Source organism: Camelus dromedarius, chromosome 5 (genome assembly GCF_036321535.1).
Source record: "Camelus dromedarius isolate mCamDro1 chromosome 5, mCamDro1.pat, whole genome shotgun sequence".
NCBI classification, from domain to species: domain Eukaryota; kingdom Metazoa; phylum Chordata; class Mammalia; order Artiodactyla; family Camelidae; genus Camelus; species Camelus dromedarius.
The window spans coordinates 86,362,566-86,375,709 of record NC_087440.1 but is presented as its reverse complement, the minus strand read 5'-3'; positions in this window follow the sequence as shown (position 1 = coordinate 86,375,709).

Genomic DNA, 13,144 nt, shown 5'->3' with positions numbered 1-13,144 from the left:
ACAGAGCCAGAGGGAGGCTTGTTTCCAATCCATAGAATTTTCCAAGCCATGGCCTGGATGCAAGGACCCCACCTCAAACACAAGTTCTGGCTTTGGATGCTGGTTCAGAAAGTTGTCCTGAAACAAGTAGACTAGGATCTTTAAAAAAATTTTTTTGAAATATAATTGATACATAACACTGTATCAGTTTCAGGTGTACAGTATAATGATTCAATATTTGTATATATTGCAAAATGATCAACACAATGTCTTTCTTTCCTTTTATCTATCTTTGTATAATGACTTTTTATTGAAGTTTAGTTAGTTTACAATGTTGTGTCAATTTCTGGCGTACAGTCATACATATACATACATATATTCCTTTTCATATTCTTTTTCATTATAGGTTACTACAAGATATTGAATATAGTTCCCTGTGCTGTACAGTAGAAACTTGTTGTTTATCTATTTTATATATAGTTGTTAGTATCTGCAAATCTTGAACTCCCAATTTATCCATTCCCACCCCTTGGTAACCATAAGTTTGCTTTCTGTGACTGTGAATCTGTCTTGTAAATAAGTTCATTTGTGTCTTTTTAAATTTTTTTTTAGATTCCACATATAAGCTATATCATATAGTATATTTTTTTCTCTTTCTGGCTTACTTCACTTAGAATGACGATCTCCAGGTCCATCCATGTTGCTGCAGATGGAATTATTTTATTCTTTTTTATGGATGAGTAGTATTCCACTATATACATAAAATCACAACTTCTTTATCCAGTCATCTGTCAACAGATGTTCAGGTTGTTTCCATGTCTTGGCTAAACACAATGAGTCTTGTTAAAATCCATCACCACACATAGTTACAGAATTTTTTTCTTGTGATGAGAACATTTAAGATCTAGTCTCTTAACAGCTTTCAAATATGAAATACAATATTAATCATAGTTGCTATGCCATATATTATAGTCTCATGACTTATTTATTTTATAACTGGAAGTTTGTACCTTTTGACCCACCTACACCTGCTCCCCCTACCCCCATCTCTGGCAACCACTACTCTGTTCTCCATTTTTATGAGTGTTTTTTTTTTAAGATTCCACATATAAATGAGATCATATGGTATTTGTATCTCTGTCTGACTTATTTCCCTTAGCATAATGACCTCAAATTCCATTAATGCTATTGCAAATGACAGGATTTCCTTCTTTTTTATGGCTGAAGAGTATTTCATTTTCAAGAGTACTGCATTTTCCTTATCCATTTATCTGTCGATGGACACTTAATTTGCTTCTGTGCCTTGGCTATTGTAAATAATGCTGCAATGAACATAGGGATGCATATTTTTTTTGAAGTTTTGTTTTCTTTGGATAAATATCCAAAGCGGAATTGCAGGATCACACAGTAGTTCTATTTTTAATTTTTTGAGGAACTTCCATATTGTTTTCCATAGTGGCTTCACCAATTTACATTCCTACCAACAATGCACAAGGGTTCCCTTTTCTCTACATCCTCTCCAATACTTTTTTTTCCTTGTCTTTTTGATAACAGCCATCCTAACAAGTGTGAGGTGGTAGCTCACTGTGGTTCTCACTGCATTTCTCTAATGATTAGTGAGCACCTTTTTGTGTACCTGTTGGCCAACTGTACGTTTTCTTCAGAAAAAGTCTACTCAGATTCTCTGCCCATTTTTTAATCAAATTGTTTGTTTTTGTGTGTGTGTTTTGTTTTTTGGGTTTCTTTTTCTATTGAGCTGACTAGAATTTTAATGAGACTGTAATGTCATTGAATTTCTAGAGAAACTCCAATCCTGCAAACCTAAAAGCCTGAGTTGCTCAACCCTCAAGGGAATCTTGAAGCCTCATACCTTACCTACACCAACAGAAATTGGATTGCCAAAGATATAGCTTCCTAAGGAGCCTCCTTCATGATTCAGCAGGGAAGGTAAGCCGATGAGGGGCACCTTCTCAGAGAGCAGAAGCAGGGGCAGCCAAAAGTGCTGACCAAGGAACTCGTCCATCACCAGGAGAGTCCTTGCTGTTATATATAAGCTGTCTCATGAGAATGGCAGTCTTATATTGTTTCCCCTTATCTTCTTTTCTCAAAGAAGTTTTTGCTGTTATTTTTCTTTCTCTCTCTCCACTGTTGTACAAGAGCTGTGTTAAGAGAGGGAGTTAATTTGTTGTTCAGCCATATGTTGCTGCAACTCTGGAAACCATACTCAGATCCAATCAAGATGAATGAAATTCACCCGGGGACGGTGGGCTAGGATCTGGATACAGACATGCCTTAAGTTGTCTCTATTTTGGTGCAGTGTTTGATTGTACGTGATTTTGTTGCATTCTGTTAGGTGGAGACATTTTTGAAGGGATGCGGAGGCTGTGGTATGTGGAACTGGATAGTGAAAGTGCAGGATGCAGTCGACATCTATTGTTCTTATTTGCCCAGCCTCCACCCTTTTCTTTTCTGCTCTCAATACCCTGTTTCTACCTTGGGAAACAGACCTTCCCAACTATTGCACAGAATAATTAGACCACATTGACACCTCCTCTACCTTTCAATTTCTCAGTTTTAGGAGTTACTCCATGACCCAAACCTGGACGGTTAGTGGTTACATCCTTCCATTAAGAGTCAAGCAAATAAATTCTCCGGAACTACTAGGGGAAAGGAGAGTCCCTGCCCCGTGAGGCTGTGAAGATGGCAGAAGACCAGGCTGGATTTGCTGGCAGCCTCTTGTGTCTGTGAAGGGAGAGCCTGCCTAGAAGCAGAATTATCAGAATTGAAAAACTGAATGAGACAGACTTACAACAAGACCCTCTGGGCCCCTGGAACTCTGGAGCCCTAGAGCTGGCAGCTAAGTGAGCTGATCGATCTCTCTTGCTAAGCCGATTTGAATTGAGCTTCTGCCACCTGCAGCTGAAAGAATCTTGACACTAAGAACTCAAGTTGATTCTTGGAGTGAGGGTGGTTGGCACCATGAATTTCTGCATGGGTTTGATCTTCAGCATCGTCCTCCAACTATGAGTAAATGGCTTGGGAACTCCCCATCACCAGCTGCAGTGTTTCCAACAGAAATGTGGACCTAGTTAGCTACTGTGGTGTGGAACCCTTTACTGTTCGACTGAATTTAGCTTTTTTTTCCCTTACGTATTGGGTGTCTATGGGTGAATACAGTTATCTTTGGACTTTACTGGGTAGCTCTTTATGTTAACATACAAGCACCAAAAAAGTTGTGAGAATAGTACAAAAAACTCCCCATATAGACTTCACCCAGTTCCACAATGATTAGTATTTGCTGTATTTACTTTATCATTCTCTTTCTGTATATAAATATGCAAATCATTCATTTTTTTTCTGAACCATTTGAGGATAACATTGCAGATAATATGCATCTTTACCCATAAATAGTTATTGTGTATTTTTAAAAACAAAGAATATTCATCTTACAATGATCAAAATCAGACAATTTAACATGAATATAATAACTATTATTTAACCTACAGGACTTTTTCAAATTTCATCAATTGTCGCATAATGCTCTTTATGGTCATTTTTATTCTAATCCAGGATTCAATTTTGGGTTTAAGCATTGCACTTAATTTTTGTTGCTTTTTAGTCTCCTTTAGTTTGGAAAGGCTTATTCGTTTATCTTTGTTTTCCTTGACACTGGCATTTTTTTTTGAGAATATTCCTTATTTGGTGCCTCGGTTCTTTTGGGCTGCGATAACAAAATGCCACGGACCAGGGTCTTACAAACAACAGAATTTTTTTTCTCATGGTTCTGGAGGCTGGAAAGTCCAAGATTAAGGTGCCAACAGATTCTGTGTCTGGTGAGGGTCCGCTGTCTGGCTCATAGACGGCCTCCTTCTTGCTGTGAAGGAGAGAGCAAGTGCTTTCTGGTGTCTGTTCTTACGGCCTCACCCTCGTGAACTCATCTGACCCTAATTACTTCCCAAAGGCTCCACCTCCAAATAACTTTACATTGGGGTTTATGGCTTCAACATATGAATTTGGAGGGCCACAACTCAATTCAAAGCAACTGCATTGTTTTGATGTCCATATTGTCTCAGATCTGGCCTTTGGGAGCCCCTTTGAGTTGGCTCAAGTTGGTTTTTTGGTCCTTTTAACATGCTCTATGTTTTTTCTTTTCTTTTCTTTTCTTTTTTAGCACTACTTTTGAGATGCAATGTAATGTTATAGACCAATCTCAGATTTTTTGCGTCTCAGCCTGGGGACCAGACATATTTCAAAGGAGCCTCGGTTTCCTTCAGTGGGGCTGGTGTTTAAAAATCAAGATCTAGCCGTCACTGGGCTTCTGAACCCAGAGTGGGACAAGGTTCAAAATAAAACTCTGATGAGCCTCTCTGAAAGCTCAGAGATCTTGGGGAGATCTTTGATCTCTCATCTGTAAAATGAAGACAATTTTCAGTTGTTTCAACCATTTTATTTTTAGCTATGACGTGCTGCTCAAAAAATCAAATGGCTAGAACATATGTAAACAAAGTGTTTGAGAAATTAATTGGTGTCTGGCTTCTCTGGCTGCTGAAGACACTTCAGTAAGTGTGAAGACGGATTTGTCCCCTCTCCTGTTCTGATAGGATGAGCCTCCAGGCTTTGAGTTCCAAGGTGGGTGCTCTCTTGCCTCAAAAAGGATTGATTCACTTTTGTGTTTCATGACGCAGCTCATTCTTATCATAAAGGGAGCGTAGTTTATTTCTGAGCTTTGAAGAGGGATGTGGAGTGGTCCTAAGCGTGGAAAGGACATGATTTTGCATGTTCCCGGAGTTGAAATGCCTGAACTCTGTTCCCACAAATGACCATCATGGATGGGGATGTGAACACAGGGGCTGGGAAACAGAGCCAGGTCTCTCCGCCATGTTTATGGTCTGAGTAAACCTTAGGGTTTCTGGCATAACTGAAGGGTATGGGAGGGAATCCTCAGTGTTAGATACTGGACTTGTTGGAAACTTTTAGAAGAACTCAGAGCTGGATCTCATTTGATTTTTTTGTCCAAAAGCAGTTGGATTTTTCTATATACTACAAACACTCTGTGCTGAGATTTGATGTGTAGCATCACCACGTTCAGCCCTGGGTGCTGGAACATCTCAGCAGCTGGAATCCAGAGAGTTTTCTCATTTGTAAAGTAGAAACAGTGATAGTATGTCACTGGGTTGAAACAAAAGTTAAATGAGATGATTTATGAAAAGTCCTCGGCCCAGAACCTGCCTGCAGGACGCAACACAATAGAATAGGCTGTCATTCTTAGTTTACCGATTCATTGGCTTATTTTTTGATTCATTCATGGGGCCCCAGTTCCTTGTTCTCTTCAGTGTGTCCCTAAGCATTGGCCTGCCTGACTCACTTCCTGGTCTTTTACTTGGAATGCCCCATGGACAAATGTCCCAAGTCAGTGTTGGCCCAGGCCACCATAAATCATTGCACCTTCAGATCCTCCACAGGGGGCTCTTGTCTCATACTCCAGACATGTCAAACAACCTTGACACCCACCAGCTGAGTGGGGTGGGCTTGGGCATGTATGTCTGAGCCACTGGCTTTGCTGGAAATTCTCCACCTTGCATTATTTTGGGAAGAGTTCCCTGCCACCTGATGGGGCACAGGTGGATGTTGTGAGCATGCTGCCTTATCTCTGCATTGACCCTCCCCCAATCCCCCAGGAGATCTGGCAGCAGGAGAAGAGAATCCCGGGACGATGACCTTGATTTCCAGTAGTGGATATTATGCTAATTAAGCAATTCTTTCCCAAGCTGAAAATCATCACTTTGGGGATGTACTGATGCATTCAGATCAAGTGAGTCTGCATTATCATCATGGGTGCCTTCCTGGGCCTGCCAACGGGGCAGCGCACCTGTCCATTCCACATTGAGGAGGACTTGGAAGACGAGGCCCTAGGGGATGTTTTGCAGGTAATAAGGCTAAAGATAGCGATGCTGAGGGCTCTTATCCACATCACACCACTAGAACTCAATTGAAAAGTGTTTTTTAGTCACCACAGTGGTGACTGAAGGCTCAGAGCCAGTGTGTGGGGGCACAAAATGCAGCTGAAGTTAAAACACCTTTTCAGATGTTTCTTCCAGACACCCTCAGGGGAACCGAGTGTGATAGGGTCTCCCCGTGCCATACAGCAGGTGGTTGAGGGACCCCAGAATTCCCCTCTCTAGTTGGGCTGGATTAGAGATCTTCAAGCTTTTCAGAGGCAATGTAGGGCTGTAGTTAAGAATGCCTGCTGTTGACCCTTGGTTTTACCTGTTACCTCCCTGAGTTGTACTTTTCCCTCCTATAAATGGGGATGATCACATACCTGTGTTACTGGTATTGTGAGGACTAAATGAGATGATGCATTAGGGAATGCTCATACTTAGTTCTCAGGTGGTCTATCTACTTTATTTCTTATGCTGTTAACATGGGCTCCACACACAGTCTACATTGCTCCATGGAAAAAGTCAGGGGACTGTGTTCTTCTGCTTTTCTGGAGTTGCTAACCATGTCCTTCTTTTCCGCTTCATCCTCAGCTCTAAAAAGGGGCAGCTCTGGCACCAGGAGCCCTTGCAATACTGCCAGTAGTTTACTGGATGTCTGGGTGGAAATAGGTACCCACCTCCTGTTTTAGGAATTCAGCACTGAGATGTGAAGGCTAGGTCATCTGTCATGGGAAGCTGGGCTGAATTTGCACTGAGAGAGAACATAGAAGGCAATCAGGGAGCAAGATATGGGAAACCACACAGCCTGGAGAGAGAAACGCAGAGTTCAGGTAAAGGTAGAAGGGGTGGGGAGTAATATTTAGGATATAAGTTCAGCTGCTATGGCAGAAAACCAAAATAAACGTGGCTTAAACAAGACTGATGTATATCCTCTCACAAAACAGTCCAAGTTGGTTTACTGGCCTTTACGCTGCAAAGTTACTTGGGGCCAGGCTCCTTCTACCTTCTTACTGTACCGTCCCTTGGTGTTGTCCTTGACCCCATGGTCCAAGAAGCCCCCTTCCCCACCATGTCTGCACACGAGCCAGTTGCAAGGAGGAGGCTGGCACATTCCCGGTTTCCAGGTACTCCCTGCACTTGACAGCCACGAGCTTCTCCTTGATGTTTCAGTCAGCCCGTTTGTACTTGAGTTCATCTGAGTAGATCTTTATTCCTTGTGGTCAGTGTGTCTCTAATACATCCTAATTCTTAGAGGGAAAAAATAAACCAATGGATCAAGTTTTATTACCTTTAAGTTTTCCTCCCATAATTGAAAGCATGATCAGAAATGTGCATGCTATTGTTAAGAATCTCATCAGAATTGAGCATCTTAGCTCAAAATCAGCCTCACCCTGTCCATTGCAAGGATGTGGAAACTGACACTCTTATACTGCCAAATAGTACAGCAGGATAACATTTTGAAATTTTGATATTATATATATATATATATATATATATATATATATACATTTTTCATTGTAGGTAATTCCTTTTTACCCTACAATCTTTCTACTACTTAGAGTAAACCAGGTGGCTGAGGCTTATGGCCTCAGGGGGATGACCAATCTCTGAGAGAACAAAGTTATCAACCGAGTTTTTAAGTACATTATTTTTATAACCCATAGCCAAGACAACAGTCATGAAAGCTAAGATTTCAATTGTAAACTCAAGTATCTTGTTTAGGTTTCAAAAGTTTGTCTTTGAACCTTAAGAGCCAAACCCTGAAGGACCTGATACAAAAAGAGTTACTCATAAGCAACAGAGTTGGGAAGAATGCAGAGTGATTTAAGAGGCAGTTTTTGGACAAAAGCCGATAAAATCAACTGGCTGGGGAAAGAGAAGATAATCAAGGACATCGAAACCAGGTGGTGACTGAAGCTGGGGGAGTGGAACATCTAAACTTCAGGTAGTTCTGGAGGCTCCTAGGATGGAACTTAGACTGGCTTCCCAAGAGGTAGCCCAGGGAAAGGGCAAGTCTTGGAGAGAAGGTCCTGGAGGGGCAGAGCAGCAGTGGAACTGGGTTATGTACCATATAGAATTGCCTTATTCAATCTTTAATGCCGTATTATCATTATCATTTTACAGAAAAAGGAAACTGAGCCTCATAAATGTTAACTACTTCACTAGGTTCTGTGTATCAATCAGGATAGGCTAAGTTGTGCTGAAGTAACAGCTGCAAAGTCTCAGTGGCTTAAAACAAGTTATTTCTCATTCATGTGATGTATTCATAGCAAGTTGGACAGGGAGCTGTGCTCATCATAGACATTCAGAGACCCAGGCTGATGCAGTAGCTACCATTTTAAGTGCTGATGGTTGTCATGCCAGAGGAAAAGGAACACTGGAGGATCTCACACTGCCCCGGGACACTGCTCACAGATCATTGACAAGAAGTAGCTCCATCTGACCATCCAACCACAAGGGATTCAGGGACGTGTGGTCTATCAGATACCCAGAGGGAGGAGTGAATGGGGTATCCATGAGTAGCAGCAGTGACCATCACTTCCCAGTGATTCTTAAATGACCAAGTAGAGACTCAAAACCCAGATTTGTCATGCATCCAATAAATATTTGAGTACTTTCTTCGTCCCCCTCCTTCCTCTTTCCCACGTCTCCTCATCCTCCTTGTCCTCCCTTCCTTCCTTCTCCTCCTCTCCTCTCCTCCTCCTTCTTCTTTTTTCTTTTCCTTCTACTTGCCTTTCTCTTCCAATTATTACATTATTATTACTTACCTGACAGGAATTGTACTAACTTCTGGAAACAAAATGATTAAGAACAGAGCTGTGCCCTCTGCCTTCCTCAAGTTCATAGTCAGGTGGAAAAGCCAGATAATAAAACAAGCAGTTATAATGTTGTGAAAAGAGCTAGAACATGCCCGCTGTTACAGGAACACAAAGGACAGGCAAATAACCTGAAATTGGGGAGATAACAAAGGTCTCTGAGAGAAAGAAATATATGCTGAGACCTGGAAGAGGACAAGGAATTAGTAAGATGAAGGCAGAGAGGGAAGGAGGGAGGACAGAAGGATGAGACGGGAGGCTAGAGAGGCAGCCAAGGGACAGATCAAGGCCACTTGGAAGCCACATGAAAGAGTAGGGGCTTCGTTCTAAAGATGGTGTTGAAGGGTGTTAATCAGGCATCGTTCAAAAGATAACACTGCCAGTTGGAGAATGGTGTGAAGGAAGCACTGGAGTTAAGAGATAAGTTGGGAACAGGTTATACTTATTTTAGTACATAGACCAGACATGGCCGTGATGCTGGGGCGGATAAAATCAGCAGGTTCCAAAAGCATTTGTAAGAGACAGTTAGGGGGTGGAATGAACAGGTCTGGAAATTGATTCGGTCTGTGAGAGTGATCTGGAAAGGTTATGTCCAGATTGCTGGTTTGGCCAACCAAGTGGGTATTTTTGCCATTTCCCGACATGAAGATTCTGGAAGAGGTGCAGAAAGGAGGAAGCTTAGAGTCTGTTTTTCAGCATGTTGCAGTTGAGGTGTCATGATTGGCCATCCCAGTGGAGATGTCTGGTAGGCAGAGAGTCACGTAGTTCTAGAGCTCAGAAAAGAACCCTGGGATGGAGAATGACATTGGAGTTGCAGGGCTAGAGCAGACAGATGTCTGATTCCAGTGCCTGGGTGTGCACATACTCAGATAGACTGACTGGATTCCACTGAGTGACCTGGAGGGATGCTATGTTCAGCATCTACCTCACACCTGCCACATGCCAGGCACTGTGCTGGGCACCGGGTACTCCGTAAGGAGTAACTTCATCCACGGTTTCTTCTCTTGTAGTTTCAAGACTCCATGACTAACTATATGTAAAAAAAAAAAAAAAACCCAAAACATATGGTATTTACATCATCTTGGGAATCCAACGCTTCCCAAGGATTTCCAATCAGGCACAAAATCATCTGTGCATAGTAAAGAAAGCCATTTGGTAACTGAGGCTGTTCAGCATTGCTTAAAGGATATCAATATTGTGTCCAGAAAATCTCGTTAGCTTTAGAATCAAATCCATCAGCCACCTCCTGAAAAACAGATTGTTGGAAAGCAAGATAAATAAGCCACAGAAGGGATATAGATCAGCCAATTCAATCCGCCAAACAGGGCAAAGATGCTGGAGACCAGTCTTTGAATTAAAAAGTAACCAGCTGTTAGACGATGAAACTCTGAGCAGCAGTGCTCAATATTCAGCCCCACATTGGGCTGTGGAGGAAAGGATGTCTTGGCAAAAGAATCCATGAAGGTTATCTATGTTCAACGGAACACTAAGGGTAAGACTTGATAGAGGAACTTCATTTGTAGATGTAAATGAAATAACAGAAATAAAAACATACAGGGTAAGGAAGCAAGTACAGAATATTAATGGAAATGATGCTATAATAGCAAGAAAAGGAAAGACACAACCTCAGTGACCATCCATTAAGAAATGGGTAAATCAGCTAGGATAAATCTATAGTGCGGAATGCTGTGCAGCAATGTAAAAGTCAGATGGTGTCCCAAGTACTGACATGTACGATTCCTAAGACATTACAAGAAAAATTATCCACATTTTTTGTTAGATAGAAGGCACATGAGGTCCAATTTCTCCTTCTTAGTGTAAAATTCTATGGGTTTTGGTAAATGTAGGCAGTTGTATAACCACCACCACTCTCAAGACATAGAAGAGTCCCATCACTCCCCAAAGAACCCCCGCCGTGTTTCTTTGTCGTCAACACCTCTCCCACCTCCAGTCACAAGCAACTGCTGACCTGTTATCTACCCTTATAATTTTGTCTTTGCAAGAATGCCATAGAGATGGAATTGCACAGTACGTAGGCCTTTGGGTCTGGTGCCTTCAATGCATTTGAGATAAAACCACATCTCCATGTGTCTCAACAGTTCATTTTGGTTTTGCTGCTGAGGAGTTATTCCACTGCGTGTAAGGACCAGTTTGCTTACCCATCCCCGACTTGAGGTAGTTTCTTTTCCCTTCTTTCTTTTTTAACTTTTTTTGGGACAATTACAGATAAGTCACCATAAACATCCATGCACAGGTTTTAAAATTGGGCCGTAACTCACGTACCTTAAAATTTACTATTTTAAAGTATACAATTCAGTGTTTTTTAGTGTATTTGCAGAATTGTGGAATCATTACTGTTATCTGATTCAAGATCATTTTGGTCACACCTATGAGAAACTTCATGTCTGTTAGCATCTACTCCCAACTTCCTCCCCCTCCCAGTGTGTGTCAACCACTCACCCATTTTACCTTTCTATGGATTTGCTTATTCAGGAGATTTCATATTAATGGCATCACACAACATGTGGCCTTTTGTGTATGGTTTCTTTTACTTAGTTTAATTTTTTTCAAGATTCGTTAGCATTGTAGTATGTATCACCACTTTATTCCTTTTCAAGGGTAAAAATATTCTGCTGTTTGTATATAGCGCATTGTGTTTATCCACCCATCACTTGATGGAGATTTAGTTCTGTCACTTTTGTCTATTATAAATAATTCTGCTTTGAACATCCATGTACAAATTGTTGGCTAGATATATGTTTTCAGTTTTATTGGAGTAGGATTGCTGGCTTTTATGGTAATTGTATGTTTAACTTTTTCAACTGCCAGATTGTTTTCCAGAGTGACTGTACCATTTTGTATTTTCACCAGTGATATATGAGGGTTCCATTTTTTCTACATCCTCACCAACACTTGTTATTTTCTGTTTGTTAATTCTGGTCATCCTATTGGGTGTGAAATGAGATCTCATTGAAATTTGCATTTAATGGCTAATGGTGTTAACCATTTTTCATGTACTTCTTGACCATTTGTGTATCTTCGTTGGAGAAATGGCCTTTCAAATCTTTTGCCCATTTTAAAATTGGGTTGTCATTTTATTGTTGAATGGTAAGAGCCCTTTATTCAAGATACACGTTCCTTATCAGAGCTATGATTTGCGAACATTTTCTCCTATTCTATGGGTCTTTTCACTTTCTTGGTGGTATCATTTGTAGCATAAAAGTATTTAATTTTGATGTAGTCCAATTAATTTCTTCCTTTGTTGCTTATGTTTTTGGTATCATATCTAAAAAACTATTTTCTAATCAAAGGTCACAAAGATTTAGACCTGTGTCATTTTCATATAGATTACTAATTTGCCAGCATGCAGTTGTTCATAGTATTCCTTTATAATTCTTTTTATTTCTCAGCGGTCAGCAGTAATGTCACTTCTCTTTTCTGATTTTAGTAATTCAATTCTTCTATCTTTTTTCTTGATCCATTTAGCTAAAAGTTTGTCAACTTTGTTAATCTCTTTGGAGAACAAACTTTTGGATTCAGTAGTTTCTTTCTATTGTTTTTCTAATCTTTATTTCATTAACTTCCCTTCTAATTTTTATCACTTAATTTTTTCTGCTCACTTTGGGTTTAGTTTGCTTTGCATCTTAAAGCATTTCTTTTTTTGCATCCTGTAAATCTTGGTATATTGTGTTTCCATTTTCATTCATCTCAAAATAATTCTTAACTTTCCTTGTGGTTGATTCTTTGCTCCATTAATTACTTAGGAGTTTGTTGTTTAATTTCCATGTATGTGAATTTCCCAAATTTCCTTCTGCCAGTCACTTGCTACTTGATATGTTATCCTGGTGGTAGGATCAACTAAACAACTTGAAGGGCCTAGGCAAAAATAAAAATGTGGAGCACCCTGGTCAAAAGTTATTAAAAATTTTAAGATATCAACAGCAGGGTGTTAGACAAAGTGCAGGATGCTCTGAGCTGGGCTCCATGTGACTACACAGGTCACACGCCCATAAAGTCATCCCCGCCTCTGGTGGGGGCGGGCTGCACTCTTCTCTTGTTCTGACTAAGCCTCAGTTTTAGGCAGGAGCTCTGTCCCTTGGTCCTGGAGATGGGGACTCTCAGTGATCCTGCCCACCTCCAGCTGTAGGTCTGGTCAAGGGGCAGCGACCTTGCACCTTCCCCCAAACAGAGGGCATTTCTTGGTCCCCTTGTAGCAATCATGGGTTTTCACCAGTGCCCTGAGGGTGACAGGGTTTATTGTCCTGGGGCAATAGTTGGTTGTCCTCTGACCTCAGTTTTCTGAGAGCTCAAGGAAAGTTATGAATTTACAGATTGTCTGACGTTTTTATTGTTGTTGTAAAGGTGGCAGCATTTCTCTTCCCATTCTTCTACATCCTAGGTGGAGCC